This window comes from Balaenoptera borealis (genome assembly GCF_965194805.1).
Source record: "Balaenoptera borealis genome assembly, chromosome: 11".
Lineage (NCBI taxonomy): Eukaryota > Metazoa > Chordata > Mammalia > Artiodactyla > Balaenopteridae > Balaenoptera > Balaenoptera borealis.
The window spans coordinates 23,680,097-23,707,432 of NC_138868.1; the positions used below are offsets into that span (position 1 = coordinate 23,680,097).

At 44.2% G+C, this 27,336-nt stretch overlaps 1 protein-coding gene across 3 annotated transcripts in view; it reads right to left on the reverse strand.

Annotated features, from left to right (window-relative positions):
• The window catches only part of LDLRAD3 (low density lipoprotein receptor class A domain containing 3), a 276,561-nt gene that overhangs the window by 244,278 nt on the left and 4,947 nt on the right, over positions 1-27,336 (reverse strand). The gene's annotated exons all lie outside the window — the stretch shown is intronic.

Sequence of the window (27,336 nt, forward strand, 5' to 3'; positions counted from 1 at the left end):
AGAGCATACCCATCCCCATAAAGACAGGGGTGACAAGAAGAGGGGAAATGTCAGGAAATCTTGAAATCTGAGTGTAATTCCTCTCCTGTGATTTGACTTTTTTGGGTCAAAGAAGCCTCAATTTCCCCAGCAATAAAATGGGGTTAATATCTACCATCTGATAATGAAACTATAGCTATAAATTACTTTGAATTGCCTGGATAATCAGCATTATACAAACTGATGGTCTCATTAGAGACCTACTAAACACAGTTATAAATCTTATAAAACTACTTCGATAGAAATTAAGGCTCAATTAAGAGCCTTCATTTTTAAAAATTTTCCATCACCTTGTTAAAGACCAGAACATTCAAAACCAGCTTAGACATTTCTAGAGCAGGGATGTAAGACCTTTCTCTAACAGTCTTGATAAAGCTCAGCATTGATAAACAGTTGGCTAATAAGAAAGGTTAGAGGACGGATCTGAGAGCCAGGCTGAAACCAAGAGACTAGGAGAGCCCTCGCCAGTAGACAGCCACTGGCTCAAGAACCTTGTCCCACCTATGACACCACATGTCTCTGCACAGAACTATGAGGTCCAAAGGATCGTATAAATTCTCTTTCAAGCATGGTACATAGGAAAGAACTTGAACTAACTTGACTCAGTTTAACTTTGCTTATCCTAATGCCTTCAGAAGAGGCAAATGAATGACAACAACCTAAAACAAATGGACTAGAAACTCTAACACCCATGGTTTCAACGCTCATCTAAAGCTCACTAATTTGAAAAGATACATGCACCCCCACGTACACTGCAGCATTACTCTCAACAGCCAAGACAAGGAAGCAACCTATGTGTCCACCGACAGACGACTGGATAAAGAAAATGTAGTATATATAATAATGGAATATTATTCAGCTACAAAAAAGAAGGAAATCCTGTCTTTGGCAATAACATACAGAGACCTTGAGAGCATTCTGCTAAGTGAAACAGAAGTCTGACAGAGAAAGACAAATACTGTATGATCTCACTTATAGGTGGAATCTAAAAAGAAAAAACGGAACTCATAGATACAGAGAACAGATCGGTGGCTGCCAGAGGCAGAAGGTTGAGGGTGGGTGAAATGGGTGAAGGGGATCAAAAGGTACAAACTTCCAGTTATAAAATAAGTTAAGTCCTGGGGATGTGACGTACAGCATGGTGACTATAGTTAATACCACTGTATTGTATATTTGAGAGTTGGTAAGAGAGTAAAAGTTCTCATCATGAGGGGAAAAACAATTCGTAACTGTGTGGTAATGGATGTCACCTAGACTTATTGTGATGATCATTTTTCAGTGTATACAAAGATTGAATCATTATGGTGTACACCTGAAACTAATATATTATATGTCAATTATATCTCGATAGAAAAAATTTTAATGGCTATAATAAAAAAGACAAACGATGTTAAATCAAGCAAGCAAGCAAGCTCTGCTAACCCAAGAGGTCCAACACTAACACCGCCCACTGCCTTGGGACTAGCCTCTGCCCACCCTCAGGAAGGGAGCTCCATCAGACTACAAGTACCTTTGCAGAGACCCTGGCACCCTTCAACCCATCAATCTCAGAGCCAACTAATGCAACTGCAGTTCCCAAAGTCAAAAAGGTCATAGGTTGGTTGATCCCCAAACTAGTCAAGATGATCAAGCAGTGAATTAAGGAACTATATAGCTGGGTATTTTCTTGTAAACCCTCTCAGGACCATCCTCTGCCTGGTCTGGCCTGTGGCCAAACTCTACCACCGGGCTGTCCCATCTGGGATTCCCTGGTCCCACTCAGCTGCAGTGTGCTCACAGCAGAAACCATACCACTTGCATCCTGGTGCCCAAACTCAAGGGACGCCATCAAGAGCTAAAGCAATCATTTAAGCTAAAAGAATCCTACTCCCTCCCTCTAACCCAAGACACTAGGACCCTTAGAGAAACAATTCTGAATGTGGGTGTTTAAAATTTAAATATTTCAATGAGCTGACTCTTCCAGGTTCAGCTGGTGATCAATTTACCTTTTAACTGTCCTTTCCAGCTCAATAATCTGCCCTAGGTAAAGCAGTGCCTCCTGCTTAGGTGAGACCAAGAGGCTAAGAAAACAGGGAAATCCTTTCAGGACTGCCGCCTAGAGGGGCCCTCACGTCTAGGGCACTGGGTCCCACCACACATCCCAAGCAGACCAGCGCTGGGGACTCAAAGATGTGTGAGAAACAGCCCGAAGGGAACCAAGGAGCTTAGTACAGCAAGAAGACCGGATGCACACAGGGAAACATTGAGCACACCTCAGTACCAGGCACATATCACCTGAATGTTACAAACAGAAAGGCTGGGGCCACTCCGCCCTGGACAGCCTGGATGGCTCCGGACAAGGATCGCATAGTGCAGCTCTGTACGGCAGGCACACCAACCTCAAGGGAGAGGAGACTGGAGGAAGGCAGGAATCCAGCTCCCAGAGTCTATAGCCTGGATTTTACCTTTGATGCAATGAGGGAGGTGCTTCACTATGACTTCCCTTCCTCCCCCAAAACATGAGTCAGAACTCCTAGTTGTAAACTGGCCATGTTACCCTGTATCACTCTGGAGAATCACAAGCCATCATTAAATCAATAAAAAAACCTCACCCTGGCTGGAGCATGTTCCATGGGGCGCTCACGTGAGAAGGTGCAGCCCTGCAAACCGACACCCGCAACCCAGAGTGTCCACCGTGAGCATGGGGTTCAGGCTGGAAACCGCTGTCTGTCTTCCCTCACTCCACCACCTTGAGGCACCTTGCCGGGGCTCTCCCCACCTGAACTCTCCCAGGGCACCTCTTATTCCTCTTTCAAAGCTGCCTGCGAGAACATGTTTTCTGTAATATACTAATTCAGTGACGCAACCTACCCTGTACACTTTCTTAGCCTAAAAAGTTTTCAGGAACAAAACTCCATTATTTGGTCCTTTCTCCTTCATAATTAACCTCTGCATGCATCCCCTATTATGATTTTTCCTCTTCTAATTACTAAGAGGACTCCTGATTAGACCTAATCTCCTTTGTAGCAGAATGTGGCCATGTGACTAAGTTTTGGCCAATAGAATGTAAAAAGAAGTTCTGGGTTTGACTTCCAGGAAGGATCCTTAAGAAGAGGGAGCCCATCCTGCTTAGTGTCTTCCTCCTTCCTCCAGACTGGAATTCAGATGACATGGCTGGTACTCAAGCAGTCATCTTGGGTCATGAAGTAGTTAGCAGAGGAACACGTAAGAGAAAGAGCCTGGGTCCCTGATAACATGAAGCCACCAAGCCACCCTGAATTACCTACCTCCAGCAGGCCCTGAAAGCTACTCAAGGGGCTTAATACATGCCTGAGAAATGCACGTTTCATGCAAATTAAGCAAGTTATTGAATTTGGCTTGAGTTTCAATAGGGCCATAACACCCAAACAAAACACTTTTAGAAATGTTTTAAGCACACCTATTTCTAAGACTCCAAGAAAAATAAAAAGCTAAAATAACACAGCTAAACACACACACATACCACTTAAGTCACTGTCTACCCTGCCACACAACACAATTCAACCAAAATAAACTCTTCTGGGAAAGAAGTCTCATTCATTCCAACAGCATCTCAGATACCTGAAAGTGTGTTTCCCAGACACACTCCACTGAGCTCCTGGAGAGAAGACCGTGTTATTCAACTCAGAATCCCCAAGTGCCTAACACAATGCCTGAAACATAGTAAATCTGATGATGAATGAAACAAAATTCATCCACTGGCCTGGGAGAGGGGAAAGGAGTGTACAAGGATATATAGCATCTTCATTCCTGAGTGTGTCTGTGTCAGTGTTTCCAGGAAACATCCCTCGTCCATCCTCCCAGGACCCCCATCCCCTCTCTTCTCTATACGACCTCCTTCACAGACTCCCCCGAGCCAGCTCCCAGCACATGCTGTGGTGGCGAAGCTTTCCAGTCCCACCACCTGTAAGTCCCAAGTCGTCTCCACCGATCTTCCTTTTCCCCCTAGGACACTGGCCTTCCACACCTCTGGATTCACAGAATTAATCCCTAGAACTATGTTTTTCTTAATTGCAAATTCAAATTCTACCATGATACGATTCACTAACAACAAGTTTAAAGAATTACCTGGCAGGTTTATTGCCAACATCACCTTATGCTACTCTGATGCCCCCCAACTGTGGGACCACCCCATTTCTACTTCAGGGCCTGGGCCTCTCTTCAGCACTCTGCGCTCCTGGGGATATGAAAGCCCTCCATTCTGCACCAGTCCAGCTCCACCTACCCTGATAGCAAAATGGTCCCCTCTCTGCATCCACTGACTCTCCAACCCTGCCGAGGGCATCTTCTAAGTACCTGTTCTCCTGAGCCTTAGCACTTAAGTCCCTACTTGCTCTGAGAAGTTTCTACCACCATCAGCACCTTCGAGCAACATAAAAATTCTCTCTTTTGGTCTCACATGCTTCCATTTTTCCAAAAGTCCCCTACTGCCCTCCTCTTCTAGGCCAGCTGTCTGGCCCAGCCCGGCTAGAGGGTCCATTCCCCAACCCCCATCAAGAATCAGAGCCTCACTCTACACCTTTCCACCCTACAAAGCCCAGTGCCAGAGATTACACCATTAGCACACCAGTTCATCTACTGTCCATTATTGTTGGGGTTTTTTGTTAACTTCCTTTAACCCATCATCTCTTAGTTACTTTTTACATCCACTCCTCCCAGCAGACCAATCAATCCATAATGACTTTCGGGAATGGGAATGCGGGCTTATTATTATTATTATTATTTTTTTGGCCACAAACTACAGGTAACAAAATTGACTTCAGGAAGTGTAGGGAAAACAAAAGTGGAGAGAACACAGCTGCTAGAATTTCCATGCTCCTTCCAGAGGCCTCTTGTGCACGCTCTTGTCCTCCAGGGAGAAGGACTGGTACTAATCCATCAGCATCTGAAACACCCCACAGCTTATCCTATTACTGCCTCTACCAGGATAACATTTTCAAGTTGCAACAACACACTTGATTGCATCTAGAGGCAGTGGTGCGGCCAGAAAGTAATAGTCACTAATATGAGCAGCGTCTCTAATGAAACACAGAATTCCAGGGCCAAACGCATGGAAGTGAGGCTGCAAACTTCCATTACACCCAAGCAGTTGCTAGGTTATCTCAGCCTGGAGACATGGAACATGGACATGAAGGCAGCAGGCAGCCCCTCGTATCAAGGTCAGCCAAGGAATAGAGCCAGATGCTGAAGTGTCTCAGTGAAACACAGTCCACAGCTGGCCAGGGTTAGGCTCCAAGGCCAAGGGAGTTGGAAAAGATGAGCACAGCCCCATGGCACCTCCTCCCCATCTGTGAGCAGGTGTCTCTTCCTCTACTTACTCCTTAAGAGTTGGTGGCATTAGAGAAATGAGTTCAAATATACATAGAAAATTAAATTATAAAAAGGGAGGGTAGGGCTTCCCTGGTGGCGCAGTGGTTGAGAATCTGCCTACCAATGCAGGGGACACAGGTTCGAGCCCTGGTCTGGAAAGATCCCACGTGCCGCGGAGCAACTAGGCCCGTGAGCCACAATTGCTGAGCCTGCGCGTCTGGAGCCTGTGCTCCGCAACAAGGGAGGCCGCGATAGTGAGAGGCCCGCGCACCGCGATGAAGAGTGGCCCCCACTTGCCGCAACTAGAGAAAACCCTCGCACAGAAACGAAGACCCAGCACAGCCATAAATAAATAAATAAAATAAAATAAAATAATAAAAAAAAAAAAGCCAGACCCTTAGCTCTTTAAAAAAAAAAAAAAAAAAGGTAGGGTAGCAGACACACTCTTAAGAAGGCCCCTTCATGGTTGCTGGTGTCATGCCCTTGTGTGATCATCTCCCCTTGAATGTGGACAGGACTGTGACTTGCTTCCAGCAAAGCAAAGGTGATGAGATGTTAGAGAAGACTGTAGGACCCCCTCTTTCTCTTGCTGACTTGATGAAACAAGAGGCCATGCTGGGGACCCACATGACAAGGAACTGAGAGCAACAGCCGGCAAGAAAATGATGCCTCAGTCCAGGTGCCTGCCAGGAAATGAATGCCGCTAACAACCAAGTGAGTTTGGAAATGGATCTTTCCCCAGGTGAGCCTCAGATGTGACTTCAGCTCCAGCTGACACTTTGATTGGAGCCTTGTAGAGAATCAAGCCATGCCCAGACTCCTAACCCACAGAAACTGTGAGAAAATAAATGTGTGCTGTTTTAAGACACTACATTGGTAATAATATTGTTACACAGCAATAGAAAACTAATACAGGTCTAGTCAGTGGGCAGGGGGCATTATTCAGTAAATGATTGGAAGAAATAGGTAGCCACCTGGAAAAAAATAAATTGGGGCCCTTGACTCACACATGACACCAAAATAAACTCCACATGGATAAAAGATTTAAATATGAAAAATAAATCAAAAGGAGAAAACACAAATTTTTTAATATGTAATTTTGGAGTGAGGAAGGCTTAAGTGTGAAGTGAAAATCTGGAACAGTTTTTTCATCTAGAAAGAAAGGATTAATAAATCTGACTAAAGTAAGAAAATATATCCTGCAACATATATCACAAAGAGCTAATTTCCTTAATATATAAGTAGCTCCTACAAATCAATAAGAAAAGATCATTTGGAAAAGATGCTCACTCATTATTAGAGCAGTGACCATGAGACAGTGACTATGATAAAATGTTTGATAACACAGTGAGTTTGGAAAGCAGTGGGGAAACTGGCACCCTCATTTACAGCTGGTTGGGGTAAACTGGAACAGCCTCTCCGGGGGACACTTAGGCAGTAATGACCAAATACCAAATGCACTTAGCTCTTCAACAATTCTACTTCATTGGACATTTAAAATAACCTATGTTATTTTAATGTATTTATATAATATAATATAACACTGTCTATCACAGCAAGGATGTAAATCATCCAATCTACCAATAGGAGACTGGTTAAGTAATTTATGGTGCACCCACATAACAGAATGCCATGAATACCATCAACCATACAAATAAATGAGGCAGCTCTTTCTGTTCTGATAGAGAGAGCTCTGAAATATATTTGGAAATAAACAACAACAATAACCAAAATGCAAACAAACAAACAAGAGGTGTCTCCAGGGAGGAGACTAGGGGTGGCTGGAGACAGGAGAGGGAGACTTTTCACTGTGTGCTTTTTTGCGTCTTATGAATATTAAACCACAAGGTTACATTTCTTTTTCAAAACAAATTCACATCAGTAAATAGGTACAAAATGTAGAACAACCTGCATGCTATATGATTTCTATAAAGAAATTAAATTTAGAATATATATACCCAATATTATATACAGTATATACAACTCTAGATAGATATTATATATGGATATCCATCTCTAAACAGATGTCTATATATTACATATTACATAGCCATAAACAGCTACCTCTGGAAGAACACACAAGAATCTGAGGGCTGGTTTCCTCTGCGTTGGAGAACTAGTATAACTGGTACCTGGTAAACTGCATCGTGAGGCAGCAGGGGTGAGAGAGAGAACTACTTTTTCACCATATTTTCTTCAAATTCTGAACCATTACAGACATTACCAATTTAAAGACAGATCACGATGAAAATGTTTAAGCCATTGTGGTCCCTCTGGCCTCTGCTCTTCCTCCTTTAAGACCCCCCCCAGCCCCCGATGCATCTCCCCACACATCCACACTAAAGATTCCCAATCTCTGTCTCCACCCCAGCTTGTGTCCTAAAACTCTTCTCCATTGCTCAGCACAGAGAGCTGGCCATTCCCCCTCTAGATCTCCTTGGGCGGCATCTTCCCTGAGGAGATGGAGTCCTCAGAGCTCTGTGCCCCACGAAGCTCAGCTCTCCTCCGCTCAGGTGCGACCTCGCTGGCGCCTGCCACATAATGCCCTCTAGATGCTGGCACTTTCCAAATCTCCATCGCTGCCCAGATCTCTCCTCTGAGCTCCAGATACAAAACCCAGGACGTCTTCTCACAGACAACTCAGACTCCTGGCCCCTCACGCCTGCAGTTCCTTGGGTGTTCCCTGGATCCACTCAACCAGCAGAAGCCCAGGGTCTTCCAGGATTCCTTCCCCCACTCGGGCCCCCTCCCGGTAATCAATGACAAGCCCCTGTGGATCCTACCTCTACACTGTTCTGTAACCTTCCCACTTCTTTCCACCTCTGCAGCCACCACCCTAGTGCAGACTGCCTTCACCTCTTCCCTGCAAGCTCCCAGCTGCTCTGAATGCCCATGACATCACCCCCCCATCCACGCTCCCCGCGGCTGCTACACTCAGCTTTGAAACGTCTCTAAGGGTCTGCTTGGGCTCCAGAACAAAATGCCACAGACTGAATGGCTTAAAGGATAGAAATTTATTTTCTCACAGTTCTGGAGGCTAGAAGTCCAAGATCAAGGTGTGGGCAGGGTTGGTTTCTCCTGAGGCCTCTCCCCTTGGCTTGCAGACAGCCGCCTCCTTGCTGTGTCCTCACGTGGCCTTTCCTCCGTGTGCCTGCATCCCTGGTCTCTCTTTGTATGTCCGAATTTCCTCTTCTAATAAGGACACCAATCAGATGGCATGAGGGCCCACCTTAGCCTCATTTTAACTTAATCACCTCTTTAAAGGCCCAATCTCTATCTTTAAAGGTACCCATTCTGAGGTACAGGGGTTAGGGTTTCAACACTTGAATTTGGGAGCAGTAGGGGGGCACAATTCAGCCCATAACAATATCCGACAAGTCACGGCGCTCCCCTCCATAAAAGCCTTCAGTTTTATGGGTGTCCCACTGCCCTTAGAATAATATCTTTCCAACACGTGACCCCTGCCTACTTCTCTCCCTCCCAGCTGAGAACAAGGAGGGGGGAAAGAAGCAGACGGAGATAAGAGCACTGCTGGGAACAGACAGGATTAGAGAGATTAGGAAGGACGGTGCCTTCTGTTATTTCTCTTCTTTTTTCCAAGTACTGACAGATTTGGGGCAAGCTGTCCAACCTCTCTGAAGAATGAGGCTTGGCCCTTGATGACCTATGAGCCTCCCTGAACATACATGTCATGTCACAGAAATGACATCTCCACCCCATACTTAGATCCTCTGGACAAAAGACCTGTGTCCCCTCAGCCAAAGCAAGGGTTCCCCCAGAGTCACACTCAGAGAAACTTCTGGCTGAATCCAGATCGAAAGCAAATCTACACTGCAACTGAGTGACCTCTCTCTTAGTCCTAACGGCTCATTAAGGTGATCCAGATAATGGGCATCAGAGATTCCTCACCTCACCCTGAAAGCACGGCCTTGGCCACAGCACCATGAAATCCCTCATTCCTCTGTCTCCACACACGAGCTGAATGACCTGGGGCAGAATGCTCACTACCTCTGAGTCTTGGTTTGTGCGTCTGCAGAATGGGGTTAACTCCCTTCGAAATTCACTTCTAGGTAATTCCTACTGTATTGTTTCCTAGAGCTGCTTAACAAGTGACCACAAACCGGTGGCTTAAAACAACAGAAATCTACAATAGCCAAGACATGGAAGCAACCTAAACGTCCACTGACAGAGGAATGGATAAAGAAGATGTGGTACATATATACAGTGGAATACTACTCAGCCATAAAAAAGAATGAAATAATGCCATTTGTAGCAACATGGATGGACCTAGAGATTATCACACTAAGTGAAGTAAGTCAGACAGAGAAAGACAAATACCATACAATATCACTTACATGTGGAATCTAAAAAAATCATACAAATGAACTTATTTACCAAACAGAAGCAGACTCACAGACAAAGGAAACAAACTTCGGTAATTTATGGTACCAAAGGAGGTGGGGGGGAGATAAATTAGGAGTTTGGGATTAACATATACACACTACTCTATATAAAATAGGTAAACAACAAGGACCTACTGTATAGCACAGGGAACTGTACTCAATATGCTATAATAACCTAAAATGGAAAAGAATCTGAAAAAGAATATATATGTATATATATGTATGTATGTATAAATAACTGAATCACTTTGCTGTATACTTGAAACTAACACAACATTGCAAATTAACTATACTTCCAAAAAAAAAAAAAAAAAACCCCAGAAATCTATTCTCTCCCAGTTCTGGAGGATAGAAGATGGAAATCGAGGTGTTGGCAGGGCTACACTCTCTCTGAGGGCTCTAGGGAAGACGCTTCCTCACTTCTCTCCTAGCTTCTGGTGGTGGCCGGCAATCCTTGGCGTTCCTTGGCCTGTACCTACATCACTCCAATGACTGCCTCTGTCTTCGCACGGCCATCTTCCCCTGTGTGTATCCATTTGTGCGTTCCCTCCTCTTAAGGACATCAGTCCTTGGAATGCGCGCCCACCCTAATCCAGTAGGATTTCATCTTAAGTAATTATGTTTGCGAAGACCCCATGTCCAAATAAGGTCACATCCACAGATACCAGGGGTAAGGACATGAACATATCTTTTTTGGGGCGACATAATTCAACCCACCTAGAAGATGGTGAGAGGATTAAAAAGAGACAAGGATACCAAGCACTAAGGATGCTGCCAGGGGCACACAGGGCACTCAACAAGCCACACAAGGGAGCACTTTCTCCCACACAGCAGCCTCCTTCCCAGAAGATCAGGCCACACTTCTTCACTCCTCGTGAGAACAAAAACCGCAAGCAAGAAACTGCAAAAAGCCAACATGCCAGCATCCTTATGGCTGATGTGTCGTTAAGACTTTTAAAACATACAACCAGGCCCTGGTACCAAGTCACTGATGTAAATATTCTATCAGTGGGTCTCTGAGCAAGCGTGCTCCCACACGTGAGCCCCACATGCCTTGGAGGAGGGGGAAGAGCTGGTCTGCCAGTAAGGAGCCCCAAGGGCTGCTGGAAAAGGGTTTACCCAAGGTATGCAACTCGGCTTCCAACATCTGGCTGCCTTCCAGCTGTGCAGAAACATCCAGACGTAAGGCCCTGTAAGCCCCATAGGCTGTATAGAGCCCGGAGCCGAGGCTGGGTCCTTCCCAAGGGCAGCTGGGCAGGCAGTACGGCCAAGGAAGGGATGAATAAATCATAGGCAGAGCCAGACTCCCACTGCCCCCCTCGGTGGAACCCAAATGCCCATCGCCACGATCAAAGCTGCTGCCCACGACTTGAGATTGACTTTGACGGGGCTCATTATGGCATAAGCTCCTGCAGGGTGGATTTTCTCCATGGATAATGCTTGAAAATTAGGAAGTAAGTGGCCTGGGAGAACCTGGGACCCATTAACCAGCTAGCCAGACGGAGCTTCCATTAAAAGAGAAAAATGGCTGAAAATCTGAAAACCGTCCTTGGGCAGCTGTTCAAAGATTCCATTATGAGTTTTCCAGGAGGGCCTCCGGGGGGTTCACACCTCCCTCTGTGAGGCAGAAGCTCCTCAGAGGGAGTGAGAGGGGCCTGGACTGAGGAGGCAGCCCCAGGGTTCGAATCCTGGTTGCTCTGAATGTCGGGGATCCCTGTTTCCCAAGGGGGGAGAAACCAGAGCCCCAGCTGCCACCCTCCGGTAAGGCACACGATTCCACGATGCAGGCCTGCGGATAAAATCGTGAAGCCGAGCCGGGGACTGGCACGCACGCCAGACGCTCTTAGGAAATCTGTACATCCATACGGTCCCATCTGCCAGATGCCAAATGCTGAGGCTGCGCTTTAGGAATATAAGCACCTGACACAGTCACCAAGTCACAAGACAACCAACAAGGCCCAAGGGGAAACGCAGAAGGGCCTCAACACACCACGACTGTTACTCCAAATAAATAAGCCACCTTTTAGGTTCCAAACAGCATGTGAACCCCAGCTCTGCGACCTGGCTGTGACGTGACTTTGGCACATCCAACACCTGCAGTATCAGTTTCCTCATCTGTAAAATGGGAATAATAGTGCCTCTGCCTCCCAGAGACTTTTTATGAGGATCACGTGAGAGATCTCTCATAACGCACCTCCGGCGGGTGCTAAATAAATGTCAGATCTGCCCCCACCGTTCTTCTTCCCTCCCTCGTCTCTCCGGCATGTCCCACCCTCCTATGTTCTCAGGAGCCCTCCCCAGTTCCTCTCAACATCGTCAGGGCTCCCTAGAAAACCCTTCCCTAAACCCTAAACACCCACATTCCTGAACACGGGTCACCGACATCTCCCACTGCCCCCAGCCTCTGCTTCCAGCTTCCTTCCCCCGCACTCACACCTCGGGCCAGGGCGGCCTCTACCCGCGGTTCCCAAGCGCGCATCGCAAGAACGCCTTGGTCCACTGCGAAGCGTTCAGTGGTCAGCGACGAAATTACAAACTGAAGGAACAATTGCTGCAGCTCTTCTTTGAACCCCATTTAAAGGACCACCCTGTGTTCTGAGGATGAACTACTCCTATATTGTTGTATTAAAATCTGATGTCTATTATAAAATGGTGGTGATTTGGTAAAAGGTGATTCTTTTTTCATTGTCCTCATTTGATCAAATAAAGGTAGGTGAGGCAATATCCGAAGTCCAGCCTCTTTTGGTTTATTTTTCATTACTTTACTGGTCCATAAATTCAAGCATGGAAGTCCCCCGACTACGCCCATCAAGGGGGCATGGTTGCCTCCACTTCATCCCCAACTCAACTTCTTTACCCTAATTTACAAACCCAGCTTCCGCTCTCACCATGCAAGGGAAACTCTTCACTCCAAGGTCTCCAAATCCAGGCCCCTTCCTGCATCAGACAGTCCAGAAAAGGCTGTCCTTACTCAGACATACCAGAGCCTCCATAAAAAAGGCCAACCGCAGCCTTTCCAGACAGATTTGATCAAGGCCAAGCCTTCCCAGTGCCGCTCACATGAGCCCAAGCTCTCACTGGCACCTCTGGTCATCACCACCCCACCCGCCAAAGCACGGGCCCTAGAGCTGGAAAAGCCCAGGGTCCACAGCCTAGCTCTTACCCAAGTCCAGGCAAGTTGCTTTGTTTCTCTGAGCGTCAGTCTCCTACTAGGTCAAGCTGTGATGGTGACAGTCCCTATCTCACAGGGATCTTGAGACGATCTGACAAAATCATGTGTGTAAAGCACTTTCCACAGTGCCTGGGACACAGTAAGTGCCATTCACTGGGACGGTTAGTAGAAGCAGTCTTCGTGGTAGACATGCCCTCTTCCTAGCTTTATCTCCCGCGGCTCCTTGAGACTCCAACAAAACTACAATCTTTGTGAGTCCCCAGATATACCATATACCTTCCCACCTCTGGGACTCTGCCCCACCGGCCCGAAATTCCAGCCTCACTCCCACCCTTTCCTCCAAGCTCATGTCAGGGACCTCCTTCACAAGCCCTGTGTATCCATCGCAGCCGGAAGAAGTGTGGTCCTCCTCTGAACTCGGGCAGCATCTGGTCTGTGCCACTCTCCTGACTGCATCGCTCTCCACATGACCACACATGCCTTATTCAGACCTACGTGCACATCTTCCCTCTTGTGCTAAAACTCAATTACTTAAAGTCAGGGGAAGCTCTGTACATCCATCAGTACCTGCCACAGTGCCTTACAAGTAAGTGAACAATAAGTAATTGTTCTAAGAAGCCAATGATATCATCCCCAATAGATCATTTTAAAATAGAGAAGCAGATGTAGTGTCATGACTTCCTATGTCCGATGCTGAATTTCTTCCTAGAACCAAAGCTAGCAATATTTATATGTATATAAACACACACATCTATATACAGGGCTGTGTGTATATATATGTATACACACACACAAATATGTTCATCCCAAAATCCCAGGCAATGCAAAAGGACAGTAATTAAAATTCTAATCCGATGGGATTGAAATCCATTGTCTCTGGGGCCCAGCACTTCCTCCACCCCACAATTCTGATTAACTGTCAGTACACGACTCTACTTTGCCCTCCCATTAACATTTACAACTTTGCACTCTGACTTCAGTGTTGTTTTGATTATGTCTTCCTTTGGTTTAGTCTTTACCACATTATTTCCCTCCCTTCATTCAAGGCACCCTTTCCATGTGGCACTGTTATTTATTTATTCTACAAAGCTAGCCATTTACCCTCTGTTTTGTTCCTCATCCCCCTGAGTTTCTGGATCCACTAAATGGCCTTTGTATGGTGCCTTATGTATGCAAAGAACTCAAGTCCAGAGAGAGTTCAATTTCATTCCATTCTGCTCTCCTCCTCCGTCTCTCAAATAAATGAAAATTATTTAAACAGACAAGGGAACAGTCCGTGTGTCTTCCTCTAAATGTACTTAGAGGAAGGGCATTTCTATTTCAAAATCTTTGAGGCTCTTTTGTTCACCGTAGGAACTCATTTAAAAGGAGGTGCTCCAGAGAACCCAGGAAGCTTAATGAACCTCCCAGAAGCAAGCTGTTCATTCCCTTGAAGTCAGAGCAGAACCAACATATGGAAAATTATCATCAGTCACTTAGTCTGCATGATGGCCCCATAGGGTGTATTCACCCTCTTCGATTGAAAAGTGGAAAAAAGGATTCTGTAGAGGCAAAGACTGAGAAGAGCCATTTGAACTTGCAGCAGACCTACAATATATCCAGGATTCTCAGGACTCTCCTTCCAGAGTCTAACTTAGTACTGACCCTTCAATATGTCCTAGGTCATGAAGAAGAGTACCCTCTAGAGCTTGCAGACAAGCTCAAGTGCGAACTTCAAATACTTGGGTATTTCAGAGCCACCAGACAAACAAACAAACAAAAAGCTGTTTGAATGTTTCAGAAAGGCCAACAAGGCAAGGGGAAAACATCTCAGGGAGAGAAAAAATGGGAAGAATAAATTTTTCAAAGTCAGTGTGAAAATGAGTCAGAAAAACCTAATTTCAGGTTCATGGTTGATGACCAGAAATTTCAGGACTGAAAATGCCAGGTGGACCAAGAGTCCTCATCTCTGTTTTAAGACCACCACCAGGATCACAGTCGTCCCTGGTTGAAAATATTTCCAGTACTCAATAGGCTTAACATAGCCTGCGGTACAAACTGAAGTTCATACGTAAGTGGAAGCTCATACATTCATTCAACAACCGTTCACTGAGCACCCACTTCAGTACCAGCACTGGGCTGGGCACTGGGAGTTCAGACATAAACGACGCCCCCAGCCCTCAAACCCAGCCGCAGAGCATGGATTAGTAAGCAGGTGGTGCTGCTGCTGAAGTGCCAGGCACCGGGCTTAAGTACCTTGCATCCATGATCTCGTCCACTCCCCCCAAGAATGCTATGAGGCTGGCGTTACCTCCCTTTTACAGGGAAAGAGCCCACTGAGGCACAGAGAGGTTCTGTAACTGGCCTAAGGTCACACAGCCAGGATCTGAACCCAGACCATTTGATTCAAGAGCCTGCCTCTCTTCTGAGCCATCACTCCCCCACACCACCATCAGAAGTGGAGTCCAGAAAGTGGCTCCCCAGTGCCCTGCTGGTTTTCTCACCATGGAGCACCCTTAGTCCAGTGATCTCAGCAGCCCTTACAGGGTAAAACACCTACCAAGACAGAGGAGCCCAGAACCGCCTTCGAGACGCTTAGCCATAGGTGCCCCCAGAATCCACGTCGAAAGCAGACATTCAACCCTTCAGCAGAATTAGACCTGATGACCCAGCCCCAAGGCCTGGAGTTCTGGACCTGGAAATTCTTGCCACGCCAACACAGGAGCAACCATCTCTTACCTGCACCGGTGCCGAAAGTCCGCCCGGTTCTCCATCTATATCCAACTGGGGGACCAGGAGTGGGGGGACGAGGCGGGGAGGTCTGGCCACAGCCTACTGCACTCCCCTCACTGGTAATCAAGGGAAAGGACATTGAAACCACAGCAAGTTACCACTTTGTGCCCCTGGGAAAACTAATTAAGAACTCAAGTCCAAATATTGGAAGAAATGTGGGGAAGCAGGTGCTCTCATAAACCACTAATGGGAATATAAATAGATAGGACCATTTCAGAGGGTAAGCTGGCATTATCTAGACAAGCAGAGAATGTGCAAACCCTTTGACCCAGGATTCTACTTCGAGAATATTATGAAGTCCTGCTCTGTGCACAAGGATTTTCACTGCAGTGTGGCTAGTCATGGTCACAACCTAAATGTCTTACTAAGAGATGAGTGAACAAACTTCAGCATATTCATACAATGGGATACCTATAGCAGTTAAAAAAAACACATCTACATGTGGCAACAGGGATGGACCTCAAAATTACAAGAATAAATGAAAAAAGTAAGTTGCAAAAGTACACACAGAATGATAGCACTTATGTACACTTTAAAATACTATGCATTGGAGAGAGACACACAAATGTGGGAAAAGATTAAAACAGAGACAGAAAGGCTATATGCCAACTTGAGGATAGTAGTGGCCTCTGGGCAGAAGAGAAGGTAATGAGATGAGGGACAGTCTTCGAGAGTATCTGTAATATTTTTTTCTTTAAGAAATCTGAATTTATATGGAAAATGTTAAAAATCTGATAGATCTGTGTGACAGGTACACTAGTATTTGTTATATCATTCTTGGTTCTTTTATGATGTTTGAGAGATTCCAGAATTTAAAGTAATTAAAAAGTATGTATTTTGAAACACCCAGGCTACTCTCATAATCGTTGAGGTTTAAGAACCACTCAAGGGCTTCCCTGGTGGCACAGTGGTTAGGAATCCACCTGCCAATTCAGGAGACACGGGTTCGAGCCCTGGTTCAGGAAGATCCCACATGCTGCAGAGCAGCTAGGCCCGTGCGCCACAACTACTGAGCCTGGGCTCTACAGCCCGCGTACCTAGAGCCAGTGCTCCAAGACGAGAGAGGTCACCGCAATGAGAGGCCCGCGCACAGACATGAAGAGTAGCCCCCGCTCACCGCAACTAAAAAGAAAGCCCACGCACAGCAATGAAGACCCAACGCAGCCAAAAATAAATTAATAAAAAAGAACCACTCGGGCTTCCCTGGTGGCACAGTGGTTGAGAATCTGCCTGCCAATGCAGGCGACACGGGTTCGAGCCCTGGTCTGGGAAGATCCCACATGCCACGGAGCAACTGGGCCCGTGAGCCACAATTACTGAGCCTGCGCGTCTGGAGCCTGTGCTCCGCAACAAGAGACGCCGCGATAGTGAGAGGCCCGCGCACCACGATGAAGAGTGGTCCCCGCTTGCCACAACTAGAGAAAACCCTCGCACAGAAACGAAGACCCAACACAGCCATAAATAAATAAATAAATAAAATTTTAAAAAATACGTTTAAAAAAAAAAAAGAACCACTCAAGTATAGGGAAAGAGCATAAATAAATTAGAATACCACGTGTGAAGTTTAACATGAACAAAAGCAAAGTAGTGGCAGCCATTAAGAAGTGAGATTATGGAATATTATTCAGCCATAAAAAAAGAAGGATAGCCTGCCATTTGAAATACATGAATGGACCTTGAGGGTATTATGCTAAGTGAAATATATCAGACAGAGAAAGACAAATACTGTATGATCTCACCTATATGTGGAATCTTTAAAAAACCCAAACTCATAGAAAAGAACAGACTGGCGTTTGCCAGAGGCAGGGGCTGGGATGGGGGGGGGCGGATAGAGAAACGGTGACAGTGGTCAAAAGGTACAAACTTCCAGTTTTATTCTTAATAAGCCCTGGGGATGTAATGTACAGCATGGTGACTATAGTTAACAATACTGTATTATATATTTGAAAGTTGCTAAAGGTGTACATCTTAAACGTTCTCACCACATGAAAAAAAAATTTTAACTATGTAAAGCGATGGGTGTTAACTTACTGTGCTAATCATTTCGCAATGTAGACATATATCAATTTTTTGTTAAAAGAAGTGAGATTCATTCTGGGTTGAGAACTGAATATGGGAGGAAAGCTTTCTAGACAAGGAAATTCACTAGTAGAGCTGTGAAAGGTGTATAGGAAGCTTTCTCTGAAAAACTGCACAAACACAGGCATAGCTTAAATCAATAGTAAGACCAGACAGCAAGCAAGGGTACACACTATAGACATTAAGGCTGCATTTAGCTGTGGGAGAAGGAACGAGCTAGGAAACCCTTCTCAGTCAAGCTGGCCAGAACCATTTGCTAAAAATCCAGCAAGAAATAGGGATCACTTGGGCACCAACACCATCTGCCAAGGAAGTTAGGGCAAGGGTCATCTGTATCAGTTCAGCCCACTGGCAAGGCAGGGAGGGTGTTCCTGAAGAGGCCTGGGTGCCTGGAGGCCTGATGCTGCTGGGAAGGGCGGGGATGCAGGGTCCACCACTGCAGAGCCCTCTCCCAAGTATCCACTGGGATCTGCAAACCAGACTAAAGCGGAGCGCACAAACGAATTGCGAGTTTTCTTATTATTGATTACTAATGTAGTCTGGTTTCAGCCTTTTTTCTCCCCATAGGTAACATTTCCCACCCATCTGAATGGGGGAGGGCCATAGGGGCTTACTCTCCATGCAGCCCTTGTAGATCATTGTTGTAAAATGTGTGGGAGTGTTAATTTATGGGAAGGGGTGGAATGAAGTGTTTGGCAGACAGGAAGGTCCAAAGCTAAACAACAGGCCTTAGAACAAAAAGCAACAGTAATGCCAGTGACCAGGTCAGGCACCCAGGGGTCCTGAGAAGATCTGCAGAATTCAACAATTGACTACAGCAAATCGCTAGCTTTTGGTGACTGAAGGCAATCAGGGCTAGGTTTGATGGAATTTAGAAAAATGAAGAAATGCTATGTTGTGCCCCAAGTACCAAGGGGAAACTTATAACACACACATACTACAAATCTGAATCATTCTGTTTCTTAAGAATTTTCTTTCCATGTAAGAATTATTCTTCGGGAGCAGTGCCATCCAATAGAACTTTCTGCGATGCAGAAATTTTCTACCTCTGAGCTGCCCAATAAGGTAGCCACTAGCCACGTGGGGCTAATGAGCACTTGAAATATACCTAGTGTGACAGAAGAATTTGATTTTTTATTTTATTTAATCTTAACTAATTTACCTTTAAGTAGCCACATGTGGCAAGTGGAGGTCATATTGGAGAGCATCCTTCTACTGTCTGCATAGTATTCTAGCATATTGATGTGATAACTCACCCTTTCTAGGAAGCATTAGCTTCCAGCCTTTCACCATTAAAAGCAATGCTGGCACACACATCCTCATAGCTGAATCTTTGTACACATCCCTTCAGGATAAAGTCCTAGAAGTGGAATTGTGGAGTCAATGGGTAATTACGTTTCTAGGCTTTTCCTACATAGCAAGACCACCCACTTACAGTAGCATAGATGTGAGCAGAATTTTACCAATCACTAGCTGTTTTCACATACATGATTCTCAAAGGATCCTCAACGACTACCAGGTAAAATCAGACGGGGCAGGGAATAGCAGCCCGTATGTATAGACAAGGAAACAAGCTGTGAAAGAGCATGCCGCTGACTTGGTTGGCTTAGAGGATTTTTACAGCCGACATCAAAGAATACACCCAGCCATTCTGGGATGTTAGACCATTTGTTCTCCCACATCAGCTTAAGGAGGGAAAATACCAATGCTACATTCACAAGTGAAGAGAGCAGGATATGAAATTATATTCTCCGTATGATCAAAGCGACATAAAAATCAAAGAAAATAAAGCAACGTGTTAACAGTCTTTAGATCGTAGAACTGTAAGTTATGTTTTTCTAAATTTTTGTCCAAATTTTTACAATAAACCGGAATAATTATTTAAATAACATTTAGTTACATGTTACTAAATGTTAAATAACATTTAGTTATATTAGTGAGCAATAATAAAAGCTAAGAGCCTCACATGCATTATCTCACTTACAATATTTCTACATGGGAGGGACCATTATTATCCCTATTTACAGATGAAGACACAGTGGGTTGCAGAAGGCTGAAGAAACCCGGCCAAAGCTGAGGCAGTGAGCTGGGATTTGAACCTCGGCTGGCTCCCTCAAAAGCCTGTATTCTTAGCTACGAGTTCATCTCAAACTTAACGTGAGCCGGAGTCACCAGAGGATCTTGGTTAAATGCAGATTCTGATTCAGGTGATGCTTGATGCTGTTGGCCTGGAGACCACATTTTGAGTAGCAAAGCTCTACACCATAATCCCATGACAAGACTACCTTCTTAAAGGAGCAAAGACACTATACTCAACCAGGAAAATGTTTTCTAATAATTTAAATAATATCAATGCTTACTAAGATATAAAAGCAAAAATAGATTTTTCTTCTCAATCACTTTTGCAGTCTCCTTTTCTATCCATATGGCAGGGCTTAAACTGCTCTTGTAAATTCCCACCCACAGACGCTGGTGTCAGACTAAGCCCAACTCGAAGCTTTATCAACCTTCTCGTCTCATTAGCAGGGAGGATTTTATCCCCAAAGCTTCCGTTAGCAAACACTTCCACAAACCCATGGAGCAGGTGTGTAGAGGAAAGGCCCCAGGGGTGTCGTGAGGAAGCAGCCGGTCTCACCCACCACCCCTGACGGCAGATTCTCGTTGCCGAGTCACCAGCACATTTTCGATTTGGTGTTCCCTATTCCCACGGACCTTTTCTTTGAAACATTAAAATTAGGTACTCTCTAAATATTTTAACCTTCCAAAATTTGGCAAGCACTTGCTAATCTTATCCTCAAGAACCTTCAACACCCTTTAATTATGTTCCTAATTCTTCATGTCTTTTTACATGGCATTATCAGATACTTGTTTAATGAAACTTTTGCCATTTGCAGTAACCCTGTTTATCTACTTAATGCTTAATGCTATGCAATTACTTATCTGATACCACGAAAATAGCCCTTGCACATAGAATTTTATTTCCTTAACTTTTCACTCTATATCTTTTGGATTTTACTATGTCTCTTACAATGAATAGATGGGTAATTTTTTTTCCGCAAGAGTTAGTGACATTTTGTTGTACACTTAGTCTTATAACTGATGTATTTCTATTACCCTCCACTTCCCTCTAAGATTATATTGATTGATGCACTTCCTTCCTTGAATCATTTGTGTGGTTTCAGTAGCAAACTTTTATTTCCTTTTAAATTAGACCGGAAGATAACCTGAATTTTCTTATTGTTTAATGTTATCAACACTGATATTTTATAAGACAGAACTGCTTTCACTTTTTCCTCGCAGTAACTTCTCATATTCCTTAAGTAAACTGTGTAAGCTCCCCTCAAATGGAATTAAGGTGCCCAGCAGTTTTCATTCACCTGTCAGAAACCCCTGTTTATACGCCACATGCTAGACTCCCAATTGTCTAATTTACCACCTGATTTTACAATTGCTATAATCCATTTCCCTCTCAAAGGCCTCTTTTTGTCTTTTTTTTTTTTTTTTAAGCCACAGGTGTCTCTGGTAAAGATCTCTGCAGGTCTTTGAAGCCAAATGAGACTGTTTTAAAATCTAGAGAAGAAACAATGTGTCACCAAAGGGCAACATCTAAATTTCATTCTTCCCTCAACTGCTTCTGTTCTTCAAAGTCACAGTCACTTATCTTTTGTGATCACCTCCATGCCTTCCAGGTAACTTACAGGAAACCCTATTGTGTGACAGACACTAAGCCAAGCCCTGACTCAGGTGCTGGACTGTAAAACAAATAAGATGGACTTCAAAGAACAGGACAGACCCCATCACACCTCATGGAACTTGAATCACACAAGAATGGGAGAGCTCTGGGGCTTCCCTGGTGGCGCAGTGGTTGAGAATCTGCCTGCCAATGCAGGGGACACGGGTTCGACCCCTGGTCTGGGAAGATCCCACATGCCACAGAGCAACTAGGCCCGTGAGCCACAACTACTGAGCCTGCGCGTCTGGAGCCTGTGCTCCGCAACAAGAGAGGCCGCGACAGTGAGAGGCCCGCGCATCGCGATGAAGAGTGGCCCCCGCTTGCCGCAACTGGAGAAAGCCCTCGCGCAGAAACGAAGACCCAACACAGACAAAAATAAATAAATAAAAATAAATAATTTAAAAAAAAAAGAATGGGAGAGTTCTTTCTTCAGTTCAAGATTATTGCTGAGTTACATTTTACGGGTACTTTCAAAAGATCCTGAGATTGCCCCCTCAATGCTGGACAGTGTTCCTTTCCCTGAACATACAGTCCAATTCCTGATCCACTTCAATTCCTCTGGTATGTGTCTTATTCAACAACGGAGCATCCTTATTATATTTTTGATATCTGTTAGCTTTTCTTGGATTGTCATTATCATCTCCTTGGGCAACATAAATGAACTTTGGGCATGCTAAATCTTTCCCTACTGTATCACTGCTGTCCTTCATAGGTTCCACAGATGTTTATCGTTTCTCTGTAACATTTACAAGGTTAATGCGATCTTTAATTAATACAGAATATTCCTGATGCGAGTCATTCTTTCCAACTTTATCTCTGTTACAGTAATTAGCAACCATTCTTTCCAGTCCTGCTACGCCAGGCCCCAGCCAGCTGGGCTCCGTCCTATCGTACCTTTTAATCAAACTTTTATAAAGTCTGCTTTTGAAACCTCCATTCAGTTCTGTTCTGGTTTCTCTTAGCATCAACAGTTTTTTACAGCTTTGGATTTTTTTTTCTGATGAAACACCCTATGCTGCTAATCACTCTTTCATCGTCCCCAAACTCCCCCATCTTATTTTTATAATAAAAAAACAAGTTAAATTTAGCACTTTCCAAACCAATTGAGAGGCTTTTTTTCAACTGACTGTGGAGCTACAAGTGTGAGGAGGGCTCACTTCTCAGCCATGTCCAATTAGTTTAATGACTCTTGGAGAACACTGCCCTGATTCAAGGCAAAAGCTGAAGGAAAATGTTCCAGCAAGGCCATCAAAGACAGCGTACTTGTGATATCCCTAGAGCTAACCTCACTGGGCCTTATAATAACGAGAAGGGATTTTTAATGCAATAAAGTTACACACCATTTATGTTTCCATTTCTCTCTGCCAACAGACACACGAGTGTCCCACATGGAACGCTGGCATCTTGGGTCCGCACGTCTTCTAAATCAAGTTATTCATACAGGCCATGTCCCTCCAGCACCCAGTTCCTGAAGGCCTGTTCCAGCGTCAGCTAACTGGCTGCCCTCCCTCTTTGCTGCGGCCTCCCTCCAGGCCAGAGACAACCCTGTCTTTAGACAGCACTATGTTGCCTGTCAAAAATCACAGTTGGACTTGAGCACCTGCAAATTCACCCAAATTACAGTCTCCTGGTATCACAAATGACTCATTAAAAAGAGAAACAGTTTTCAGGAGAGAACTTGGGAGTGAGGGTTTGGAATTCTGGGGCTCATTCTGGCTCGCCTGTAGTTATTAACGCTTTTCAGACCTGCAGCGTTACTTCCACACAAGACTGGACCTGCTGCCCACGAGAGCCCCTTGGTTTGAGGTAACAAGATGGGGCAAATTCTTGCCAGCTACGACTTCTTTCTGGTACAGTACATTCACATTTCACCTTCCACAATAAATAACATCAATGACTAGTTCAGAAAAAGCTCTCTCATATGTGAACTATACAAGCTTAAGCTCAGAGTGAGAAAGTAAGAAAAAACTTAGATTTTTTTTTTTAATATGAGGCATTATAATCAGCACTATATTTCTGCCTTAAAAATCTATTTCTAGACTTTATAAACAGCAGGCCCTTCTTTTTGGCACCCAGCACTATTTGAGGGCAGTACTGACCAAAAAGAAATTGCTTTTGGTTGGTATTCCAACAAAATATTTCCCTCAAAGGGGGGGGGAAAAATTCTCCATCATGAATATATTCAAAGGCAAGTCTCATGGTGCTGAAATAATTTGTTTATTGTTGTTATTGTTTCTTTTAATAAAGGAAGCCTCTACAAAGGCTCATTTAAATGCCTATAACAACAAGTCCTCCATAGGGGGGAACAGCAAAATGTCAGTTTCAATCTGCCAAGGACAGGCCACTTGAATAAAATCAACTTGAAATATGCCCCGACCAATGGCTCTCCAATAGATCATTCTATCCAACATAATAAGCATGGACTCAATACTGACACCACTACCCAGTGATGGAATTCCCTAGCACAAGCTAGGGAGTACACCTCCTTCTTCCAACACACGTGAACTTGAGTGTCTACTCAGTGCCAAAGCAGTAGAGCCAGTGGTCAAGAGCACAGGTTTAAGTTGTGCAGATCTACATGCCAATTCTGAAACCACCTCTTACTGGCTGCTGGGTTGGGAAAATTCCTTAGCCTTCTAGTTTCCCCATCTCTAAAATGGCAGAGCATACCACCTACCTAAATGAACTGCTGTGAAAATGAAATAAGATTCATCAGCATAGGAGGCATGAAAAAAATTATGGTATTGACATATACCAGATGTTTTTAAAGCTGTTTTTAAAAGAATGGGTAGTTATATAAGAACTAAAAGAAAGATGGCCAAGAAGACACATACCTTTGGTATTGGAACATCTCCAATACCAAATCAGGATGTGCCTAATTCATCTTTAATACTGTAACATCTCTGAAATCAAGATATGCCCAACAGCCAACAGCATATTATGAGAGCACAGGATAAGCAGAAGCTGTGATCTATTGGTCACTGGCAGTGCCTGGGTGAACCTGGTCACAGCCGCTGATGTGATTCATCACTTCCATCCAGTTCTGTGCATTGTTGGTAATGCAAAGGTTGAATTTACCTGCTATTCAGAATGTCTTGTAAAAGATGACACTAAAATTCTGCATTGAAATGAAAAATTATTGTGTACACAAAAAGGCAACGAAACCGTATAAACTTGAAAATAGGGAAACAAATATCTGTCATTGAAGAAAGACTAAAATTCCATATTTTCTTGCAAAGCATGAGCCAAACACCTTAAAGGAAGGTGCTTGAAGATATCCAGAAACAGCTGAAACCATACCACATTTTGTTTCTGAGACAGAGGCAAAAGGAGTGTGCCATTCACGAACTGAGAAAGTGAACTGCAAGTGAAGTTGAGTGAAAAGGCCAAATGCTTTGGAATAACTGGAAGGTCTAAACAACAAGAGGCAGTTGTGTGACCAATTCAGAACTCAAAGTAGAACTGACAAAGTTCAGTCTTTAAGTAAAAAAAGCAAGTCAAAAAACTACAAATATAGACAAGTATGAGCTCATTAAACTCTATGGGCACACAAGGACTAAACTGATATATACCAGACAGTTAATGGTAATTTTAAAAAGAGGAAAGAAAGGTAAACAGAATGAAGAGAGATTTTAATGTTTTATTTTAATGACTTCTATTGTGCTTGAAATTTTTATAGTGAGCATATATTCGATGCATTATTTTTGTAATGTTTTTAATTCAGGAAGATTACAACAAAATGATACATGTACAGTCTTGGCACCCTGCCAGGCAGAGTAACCCTCCAGTGAGTTGTAGCCGTTACTACACTCCTAGACCCCGCAAAAGAAATAAGAAATATGACATATACATTTAACATATGATCCTAGCCCTTAAGGAGTTTACAAGCTAGTAGGATTAGAGACTAAAAGAGGTAAGATATATATATAAACACATGTATATATACATACACCAAGATATGTGTGTGTGTATATATATACATATACCAAGATATGTATATTATACATATATACACATATTTATCATATACAGTATATGTAGTGTGTACATATATGTGTCTGTAGGCAGTATGATAAGATAAAGAAGGTTGTTGCCTAAAGCCACAGAAGAAATGTCTCATTAGAATCTCATAAGCCTAGAGCTAAAAGAGCCTTAGAACACCAACAGATGTACCCCAACATTTTATCTGGATAGCTAAAGCTAAAGAAGCAAGCTAGGACATGTGTCATCACCTCTGAAACCTGATCAAGAATGACCCATCCAACTTGGAGAGCATTATACTCAGTGAAAGAAGTCAGACAGAGAAAGGTAGGTACTATATGATATCACTTATATGTGGAATCTAAAAAATACAACAAACTAGTGAATATAACATAAACGAAGCAGAGTCACAGATGTAGAGAACAAACTAGTGGCTACCAGTAGAGTGGCAATATAGGGGTTGGGGAATGGGAGATACAAACACTACTGGGTGTAAGATAGGCTCAAGGATGTATTGTACAACACAGGGAATATTGCCAATATTTTGTAATAACTTTAAATGAAAAGTAACCTTTAAAAATTATATAAAAATAAAAAATTTTTTAAAAGAATGACCCATGCATTAAATATTCCCAGTGACCGGATATCCACGTTTGCCAAGGCCTTGTGACATCCACGCAGCTTCGTTCCGATGAATGTTGTGCATCCATCAGTATATCTCACATTTAGAAACACCTCCGAAACCCCGCTTTCGGGAGAAGTGTCTCTGCCCTTCCCAGATCACAACAGAGGTAAACAACCCCATTTCCTTCACTGGATCATTTAATTCTTCAAGGGCCAAGAACAAGTTCTACACAGCTCTGCCCCCCTACAGCACAGAGCTGGTACCGCACTAGTGAACAGCCAAATAAAGGGTCAAGAAGAGTTTTCGAGTTACCCAGAGACAAAAGGGAAAACAAGGCTCGCCCGCTCGGGAAACTAGGGCTCTTCCCTGGAGAAGCCTTTTGGAAGAGGGCGTGATTGAGGCCTGTGTGCCTGAGGGAAGATAACGAGCACTTCTCCCCTTCAAACCCAGCGCCCCTCTATTGGTACATCCTTTCTTCCCGCGAATTCACACACAAAAGAAGGCAGCAGCAGACAATGCACATCGCTGGTCTGAAGAGAGGAGGAAGCAAAAAACTCAAGGAAGACTGGCTACCGAACAAAGGAGAAGGACAAAGAAGGACAGCTGCGAGGCAAAGTGTCTTAAAGGAATGCAAGAGTTACAAAGTGACGCAGAGTGTAACTTTCCAAAGACTGCAGAGAAGAAAGCAGAAGATGAGAATTTCTCCAAAACCAACTGGCCGCTAGTACAGAGGATCCCCCCCACTCCCGCCCACCTGCAGAAGGAACTCAAGTTATAAAAGCTTTTGATGGGAGGGGGGAGGGAATCACGGGGAGGGAATGGGAACTGAGAGGAACAATGACTGCTCTGTAGGGCAGAGGCAGGGGGACTTCCAGAGTAAGATTTCAACACGCAACTCCCAAGGCAAACTTTCAGACAGCTTCTCCTCCAGCTCCCTGCGCTAGTGAACCTCCCAAGCTTAACAGTTTATTCAGGGAACCGAGTGGCTTCTGGTGTCACCCGCCACCTGCCTTTTACCTGCTTTCTCAGCCTGTCACTCCCAAGGGAACCAATTCTACAATCTCCAAAGTTACCCGCTTTCAGGATGGCACAAGAGGGAAACGGGAGGGAAAGGTCAGTGCTGAGGGTGTTTCTACATAAAAATGTATTTTCACACTGAACTTGTGGGGTTGCAGAAACAGAAAGCAGAAACCTGATGACTAAG